At 36.7% G+C, this 8,609-nt stretch overlaps 1 pseudogene; it reads left to right on the top strand.

Annotated features, from left to right (window-relative positions):
• The first annotated feature begins 5,653 nt into the window (after positions 1-5,653).
• LOC102011022 lies at positions 5,654-7,372 on the top strand (annotated as a pseudogene).
• Positions 7,373-8,609: the final 1,237 nt, after the last annotated feature.

Consider the following 8,609-nt stretch of genomic DNA (forward strand, 5'->3'; position numbering starts at 1 on the left):
CCCAAGAAACAAAGAGAAAGCCATGGTTGTCCAGAAAGTTGATTAGTGAGCTATAGCCATTGGCCAACAGCACTTCTTCATCTTTTCTATATAGTTAGTAACACATATGTCTTCTGTTTGTTCCCACTGGTCCTTATTTTTCAAATGTCCTCTCTGGTCCCCATACTTGTATGAATAGTGCGCAAAGTTGCTGCAACAGAAGCAGGGAGCACAATGGAAACACCATGTAACCCAGGAATCAGACAGACTGTCCTGTTCAACCTTTCCTTTATTTCTTACATCTGTCAACATGCCAGATTTCTTTCCACATTACTTTTTGTTGTGTGTTTTGAAATTATTTAATAGGCCATGTGATTTACAAAAATACTTTTGTTGTAAGACTTTCTGTTTTGTGATCTCTTGGTGAGTTTGCGTGGTAGTTTGCTTGGTGGACACCATAATATCAAGGCAATTTCACATATAAAACAGTGGGAGCCTTTGAAAATTGTCTTCTGCTTGCTTTAATATTTGTAATTTATCATACATTGTTTGAAAGCAAAAAGGAAAGGAGTTGGAGGTTCTTGAAAATGAGAAATGTGAGATATTCATCTGGCTAGATGTAAATTAAATTGATTAGAAAATGTAGAATTACTGGGCAATGTAAAATTATTGGAAAATTAGTCAAGGCTGGTGGTTATTATTCTAAGTGAAACACCATCATCTTGTATTTTTCTCTACCCATATTCAACTTTCAAAGTAATAGCAGAAAGTTCATAGAGTTACATTTATTTGGGATTGATCCCTCCTACTTTTGGATAGTAAATTTAGATTTACCCACTAAGACTCTTTCCTGTCTCCTATGATTTCTTTCACTTCACATTTCTGCTTTGAGTTTCTTTTGATTTCTTGTTTGTTTGTTTTCTAATTTGGAGCTCATTAAAGACTATCTGCTACTTAAATGTAACTATTTACTTATTTAGCTTGCAAATTACCTGATCTTTTTTTAATGAGCATGTGTTCTTCTTGTTCTAAGTGATATTCCTCTTCATGGTTGCCTGGTACTTTTTTTTTTTTTTGGTACCGGGCTTAGGACCTTTTGCTTGCCAGACAGTCCCTGTGCCACTGAGCTACATCCTCACCCCGTTTGCTAGGTACTTTTGACTTGTTTTCTGTTGTCTGGCATCGTCAGCTTATAAGAGACAAAGCATATGTGTTGGAGTCCTCTGTTTATTGGAATATTTGCCACGGTGTTGGAAGATACGCTGCATTTCCCTTAGGACTGATGGTTTTAATGCAGGTAAACTGTCAGTTTTGCATACTCCTTAACTCAGTGTCAGGAAAGACTTACATACTATTTCAACCTCTTCTTTGTCTCCTATTACCCAAGATCAGCCATATGTATACTTGATGCCAACTTTTCCTTTTTCTCCTGACCCAAACAGAAGGTCCAGAGATTTCTGTAGGCTGAGCAAACTCCACAGTCCATAGCTGTCTAGTGCTCTAATTTCTAAAGCTATCCACTAACAAAGTCCTTTCACAATTATTCTATCTTCACAGTCCTATTAATGACCTACAAACATCCTATATTTGCCAAACTTTTGTAGAGTAATCCTACACTGCTTTGATTAGTGTCTTTATTTCTATTGAACAGTTGAGTGTGCTGTACACTTCTACTACACTTAAAACCAGACTAATTTGTGAAAATATGGTTTAATGTAAAAGGCAGAGAGAGTAACTCTTTGCTTTATCAAACTTCTCAAAACAGTATTGCTTCAATTAAGCTTCTGTTTCTTAAACTTAAATTACTTAAAAGTAATTTATTTTGAGGAAAATTGATTCATGTGTAAATTTTCAGGAACATATAATCTGTGGAAAGTTGGGCATTTCAAGATAATTTTACACCTGTAAAAGCATTTACTAATTACCCTTATGCCATAGAATGAAAATATGTTGACGACTATAAGTGATTAACTGTAGAAAGAGACTCTTCAATCATTCGTATTCACTCTACTGTGCCTAGTACTGTGTTTTGTGTACTTACAAGTTTTCAATAAATGTTCAATTAACCGAATTTTGGTTTAATTCAAATCATAATAATCCATCCAGATAACAGTTATATGACTAATGTGAAGCATATTTTTTTTTAAATTTTAAAAATAAAGGGAGGAAAACATTAACAGACAGACAACCTTTTACAAAATAGCAAAAGAACAGTACAGACAATACAGAGTTACAAACAAAGTGGTAGGGAATTAACAATGCTTGTTGTACTACATATTGATATCTTCAAAGTGCTCGCATTGCAGTCACAGAGTTTCTCCTTTCATAATTCTTGGCCTGACTAGAAGATGATATTGAAGGTAAGGACAAAATAAGAACAGAAAATTGGCAAGTACAAATGTCACACATTTCTCATCATTCTTGCCCGTGCATTCTTTTTTCCCAGTGTCTCTCTTCATCAGTGTGTTCTTTACCCCATATATTTTCCTGGGGCCTTTGCAATCTTCTTCTGAAAACGCAAATAGTCATGTGCAGTTTTACTTTCATTATCAAATTTTAAAAAGTAAACTTTATAAAAACTATCTTTTCTCTCAATTGTTAGATTAGTGCATTCATTAAATACCTACAACAGTTTACATTCCTTTCTATTTTACTATGCTCTCATTTTACTTAAAAATTTTTTAAGTCAATTTACTTTAAACTCTAGTTGAGGTGACTGATAATTTATTTTTGAATAGGAAATGACAAAATTTGGTAACTTGGAGAAAAATATTTTGTACCTACAGATATTGAATAGGAAATTCTCAGACCAGAAATGAATTTACATGCAGGGTCTAAGTATTTTAGATGTACTATTTCAGAAAAGAAAAAATATATAGATATACAGATATATGCAATGAAGGAAATCTTCATATACTACAAAATGGAAACTACAAAATGAATGACCTTTGGAGATATTATGCTAGGTGAAATAAGCCAGTCATAAGAACAAATATTGTTTGATTCTTGTTACATGAGTTATCTAAAATAGTCAATAAAAATTGAAAAATGGTGGTTGCTAGGGCTGGGGTAGTGGTGTTGCTTAATGGATAACAGAGTTTTAGTTATACAAGATAAAGAGGTTCTGGATATCTGCTGTACAATATTTTGCTCATAATTAACAACATTCTACTATACAATTAAAAATTTGTGAAGAAGCTAGGCATAGTGGCACACACCTGTAATCCCATAATTCTGGGAAGCTGAGGAAGGAGGATCCCAAGTTTGAGCTCAATCTAGACAATTTATCAACTTAGTGAGGATCTCTCAAAACAAAAAATAAAAAATGTTTGCGGATATAGCTTAGTGTGAAGGTCCTGGATTCAATCCCAAGTAACACACACACACACACACACACACGTGCACACACACTAGGAGAGTAGATCTTTTTTTTTTTTTTTTGTGGTTTTTCTCCGGTACCAGGAACCGAACTCACGACCTTGCGCTTGCCAGGCAGGCGCTTTTGCCGCTGAGCTAAATCCCCAGCCCCGAGAGTAGATCTTATATCATGTGATTCCTACCAGGACTTTTAAAGATGCATATTAATTTCAGGGCATGTCTCCTTTCACGGTCTCTGATATAAAAACATCCCCAATTTTAAAGGAAACATTTGACACTTATTACCTATACAATAAGAGCTAAGGCATTTTGCTATTCTAAAAATTATATTTTTGTGCTTCATTATAGCAAGGGAAATAAAATTAGAATGTTGCTACTGAGCTACCACACATGTTTTGAGATCAAAAGTTCATTGCTATCAATTTGGGAGATTCCAAGGCTTTTACTGTCTCCAAGAGGTGGAAGCAAGCCCCAAGCAACTAATTTGTTTCTAATGGCATTTGCCTCATTATAGTAGGGTTTGGGAAGGTTTATTTTCCAAATTCTCCCGAAGTATCTTTCGCTGAGATTGGAATGGCTTTAAAAATGTGAAACAGCTGTTAGGTATCTCATTGTCCTTCATGATAAAAGATAATACTGCTGACATGGTTTCTTCCAGAAATGCAGATTGCTGGTAAGAACATTACAAAATCTGTGCTTCCTCCCCTACCATTCTCTCCATGTATCTTTTGCTTAATGCTTGTAGTTGTTTTAGGAACTTGTCACTAATAATCGTTAGAGTTATACTTCATTTTATGGGCATCTGGCCTTCTAGCTCACTCGGAGACACCCCATCTCTAATTTTGTATAACTGCTGCTGTATTAGAAGTTGAAAACTCCTAATATAATATTTGTTCAAATGTTTATTTTTTAATTCTTAAAAGCTGAATGTTGCTATTCACAAAGATTAAATTCTCCAAAGCAGGGAGGCTGGGTATTTAGCTCAGCGGCACAGCGCCTGCCTGGCAAGCGCAAGGTCATGAGTTCGATTCCTGATACAAAACAAAACAAAACAAAAAAAACACAAATAAATAAAGAAATTCTCCAAAGCAGGCTTACCTTTCACCAGACTGAGCTACCTTCTCCTGAGTTTTCACTGTTTTGTGGTTTGGTTTTTATGTTTTTTCCTTAGTAAATCCAGTATCCAGGTCATAGGACTGTTATTATTTGTACGTTGAATTTTGTTAAGAATGACTTCATATGTTTCATTAGCTGAGTCTGCACTCACATTCCTCAGGAGGACATTCTTGTTTGTGGGATACACATGTGTCAAATTGTCCAGACAAAAGGGAATGTCATTGGTCAAGAGAGCCAGCTGATTTATGTTTATTCCTGTAGGACCTAATAGAATGAGAGGAGTGCCTTTCTTCAGTGATCCTGTGTCAGTATCACTATTTAGAGCTTAATTCAACAACCAAAGTTTGTGGGTTCATGGAGACCTTTGAAGAGTGACTTTTCTGTTCCCTGAAAGCAATATATATATATATATATATACACATATACATATACATATATATATACATATACATATATATATGTAATGGTATGCAAGGGAATACAATTACATATATTATCATTTTCCCTTGCATACCAAATTCTATCAAAGGTAAATTATCTTATCTTTAAGCATTCTTAAAATAACAACACTATCCTTTACTCTGGGAAAGAGGAACAAATAACAGAGACACATTAATACGCTATAGATTGGAAAAATTCCATTACAGTGAAAGAAAGTAGAACTGCAAAGGAAGTAAAAACAACATCCAACAACTAGGGAAGCACAGTCTAACAATCCATAAAACACAAACAGATAAAAATGATTGTGCGGGGATTCGCCTTCGCCTTTTGGAGATGTTTGTGGGTCGAGAGGGAAAGCAAAGCGACCTTATGAACGGTATGTTCCCCCTCAGTTCTTCAAGCCCACAGATGGGAAGCTTAAGGAGATCCAGAATTAAGCCAATCTGAAGTGGTGAAGCTTCTGCATTTCTCTCAGTTATACATGAAAAGAATAAAGAGTCAGTGGTTAACTTACTCTCCCGGAGGGAAGGTCTTCAACTGACTGTTTTGGCTCTTGGCTTCCACCTACAAGAATGTTTGAGTGAAGAAAGGAAAGAGGAGGTTCCTAGATGTGCATATCATTATTTCTTGGAATATTGCTAACCATAGACTCAGATTTCTAAGTGAACGTTTAAGGCAGATCCACAAGACACTAAAGACAGAGCAGCCCAGTTACTGGATGTTCCTGAAGCAGAAGAAAATGACAAAGGAACAGAAGTCACTGACGCTGGAGGATGTGGCTGTGAGGTTCACCTGGGAGGAGTGGCAGCTCGTGGCCCTGCTCAGAAGGACCTGTACAGGGACGTGATGCTGGAGAACTATAGCAGCTGGTTGTCTGTGGGGGAGGACTGCTGCCCTATATCACTCAGAGGGTGCCCAGTCAGTGGCCTTTCCTTTCTCAGCTTCTGGAAGCTTTGTGTTTGAAGCCAGCAGGCCATATGCCCTCTCCGCGTTGGAACAAGGAAAGCCACTGTGGACATTAGAAGATGAAATCCACAGTCAAATCAATGTGGAAATTGGGAAAGCTGATGATCACTTGCAACAGCAATTACAAAACCAAAACAGGCCAAAGAGGGTGGAACAATGTGAAAAGAATGCACCTGGAAATATTTAGAAGAGCAAATATCATTTTCCTTTAACCCCTAAATCATGATATGTTTGATTTACATGGAAAAACTTTGAAACCATATTTAGGTTTATCCAACCAGAGCAGAAAATGTACCATAAAAGAGCTTGCTGAGTTCAATGTAGGTAGGAGATCCTTTGTCTATGATACTCATGAGCAAATTTATACTAAAATTAAACCCCATACTCAAATTAAAAGTAGAAAACCTACCAGTACTGAGTCACAATTCCTTAAAGACCAACAAATACACAAACTAGAGAAAGCCCATGAATGTTTTAAATGTGGAGAAGCTTTCCTCATGAAGCCTCAACTCACTGAACATAAGAAAATTCATTTAGAAAAGAAACTCATGAATGTAGTATCCGTGGGAAAATCTTCTACAAGAAGTGCAACCTCACTAAACATTCGAGTGTTCACAAGAGAGAGAAACCCTATGAATGTGATAAATGAGAGAAAGCCTTCTCCAGGAAATCTGAGCTTACTCAGCATCAGAAGATACATACAGGAAAAAAGCCCCATGTGTGCCCCGAATGTGGGAAAAGTTTTGTCAGAAAATCATCACTCATTGTGCATATGTAAATTCATACAGGAGAGAAACCTTATTTATGTAGTGAATGTGGAAGAGGGTTCATTCAGAAGGGCAATCTTATGACACATCAATGAACTCATGCAGGAGAGTAACCGTATGGATATACTGACTGGGGTAAGGCCTTCAGCCAGAAGATCTGCCTCATAGCACATCAGAGATACCACACAGGCAAGAAGCCCTTTGTATGTAATGAGTGTGGACAATCCTGTTCACAGAGGTCAGCACTTAATAGACCCAGAGAATTCACACTGGAGAGAAATCATATAAATGCAGTGACTGTGGGAAAGCCTTCCTTACAAAGGTAAAGATGAGAACCCATCATAGAACTCATACAGGAGAGAAACCCTATCGATGTGATGAGTGCATGAAAGCCCACTCCAACACAGAGCAGGGACAAATGCAGAGATGCAGTGAAGGTGGATAATTCTACAGTGAGTCACACCTTATTGGACAGTAGTAAACTCATTCAAGAGAAAAACCCTGTTAATATATCTGTGCAAATACTGTCTATGATCCCTAATATGTCAGACATCAGTGGGCTCCTAGGAAATAGGAATGTGGTCCCTGTGGGACAACCAGGGGTCAGATGTCTACTCTCAGGAGAAAACAGAGGATCTGTACCAGTGAGAAACCTCATGAATGTAATGAATGTGCTTGTGCCTCCAGGTGCTATTTATGTCTTATTTTATGTCACAAACATGTAGGGAAAAAAACCCTTGTATTTTCAATCTGAATATTTGCTTAAGTGTCAGCTTTGAAATCCGGTGAATATAGGAACTAGGAAAGCCTCTTCTGGAATATGGACCTTATTGTGAATAATCACCATGGATTGTGATGGAGCTTGTAATAATATATGATTGTGAGAAAGCCCTTGCCCTCAAGAAGTGGTGTTACAGACTGGAGAGAAACTGGGAAGGCAGTAACTGTGGTGGGGCCTAAAGTAGTATCTTTGGCCTAAAGTGGTATCTTCTGCCTTTCCCATTAGCAGATAAAAATCATATAAAAAACACTAAACACATTAACTGCCTTTGGCAAAAATATTAAAGTGATTTTGAAGCAAACAAGCGCTGTGAAGAGGAGGACTGTTTAAGCTTTCTGTTCTTTTCCAACCTAATTATACTGGACAGGATACCTTGAAACATTCCTATTTGTTAGTGATTCCATATTTTAAAAGAGATAGCCTCAGGGACTGGAAGTATACCACTTACCCAAGGCCTTGTATTTGATCGTCAGAACAGCAAAAATAAGTAGGAAAACCTGTTTCACACACACACACACACACACACACACAAATTGTGGTTATTTCAACCTCTGAGGTCACAGAAGTTAGTAACCTCAATATTTGGTATTCACGGTTGCAATTTAAACATTGTTGTGCTCAACAAGTTGTGCAACCTTTGATCTTTTTGATAATGACTTGAAATTGTGATTTACTTCTCTTTTCAGCAAAATAAAGAGGTGAGCCATGCAATAGCCTTTTTCCTTAATAATTTCGATAGCTTGCATTTATTGTGTACTTTCGTATAATTTTTACATGCTTCACCTATAATTATAACCACAATTATACTTATTAATTATATTTTAAATTAATAATGTTTACAACAGTTTTCTGAGATGTATGGCATTGTTGTCATCATTTTATATAAGGAAAAAGCTAAGACCATATAGCAAAAAAACCTGCTCAATGTCATAAAACTGGTGAAGGAAGAAGTCAGAATTTGAAAGCATGATTGACTTCAGGGCAAATCATGTTCAACTGCTTCCTTAACTGCTTTACTCCACCCTTGTGCTATCATAGTTCTCTTTTTTAAGTAAGGCAAGAATCATTCAGATTTTTATCAACTTTCTGCACTATGAGGTGGTGCTATTATTATTTGTACAGAGTAGAAGGGTCAAGCTTTTGCTGGATTACTGAGGCAAAATGGAGAAATACACTAAGGA

Source organism: Chinchilla lanigera, unplaced genomic scaffold (genome assembly GCF_000276665.1).
Source record: "Chinchilla lanigera isolate Chin_1 unplaced genomic scaffold, ChiLan1.0 scaffold00102, whole genome shotgun sequence".
NCBI classification, from domain to species: domain Eukaryota; kingdom Metazoa; phylum Chordata; class Mammalia; order Rodentia; family Chinchillidae; genus Chinchilla; species Chinchilla lanigera.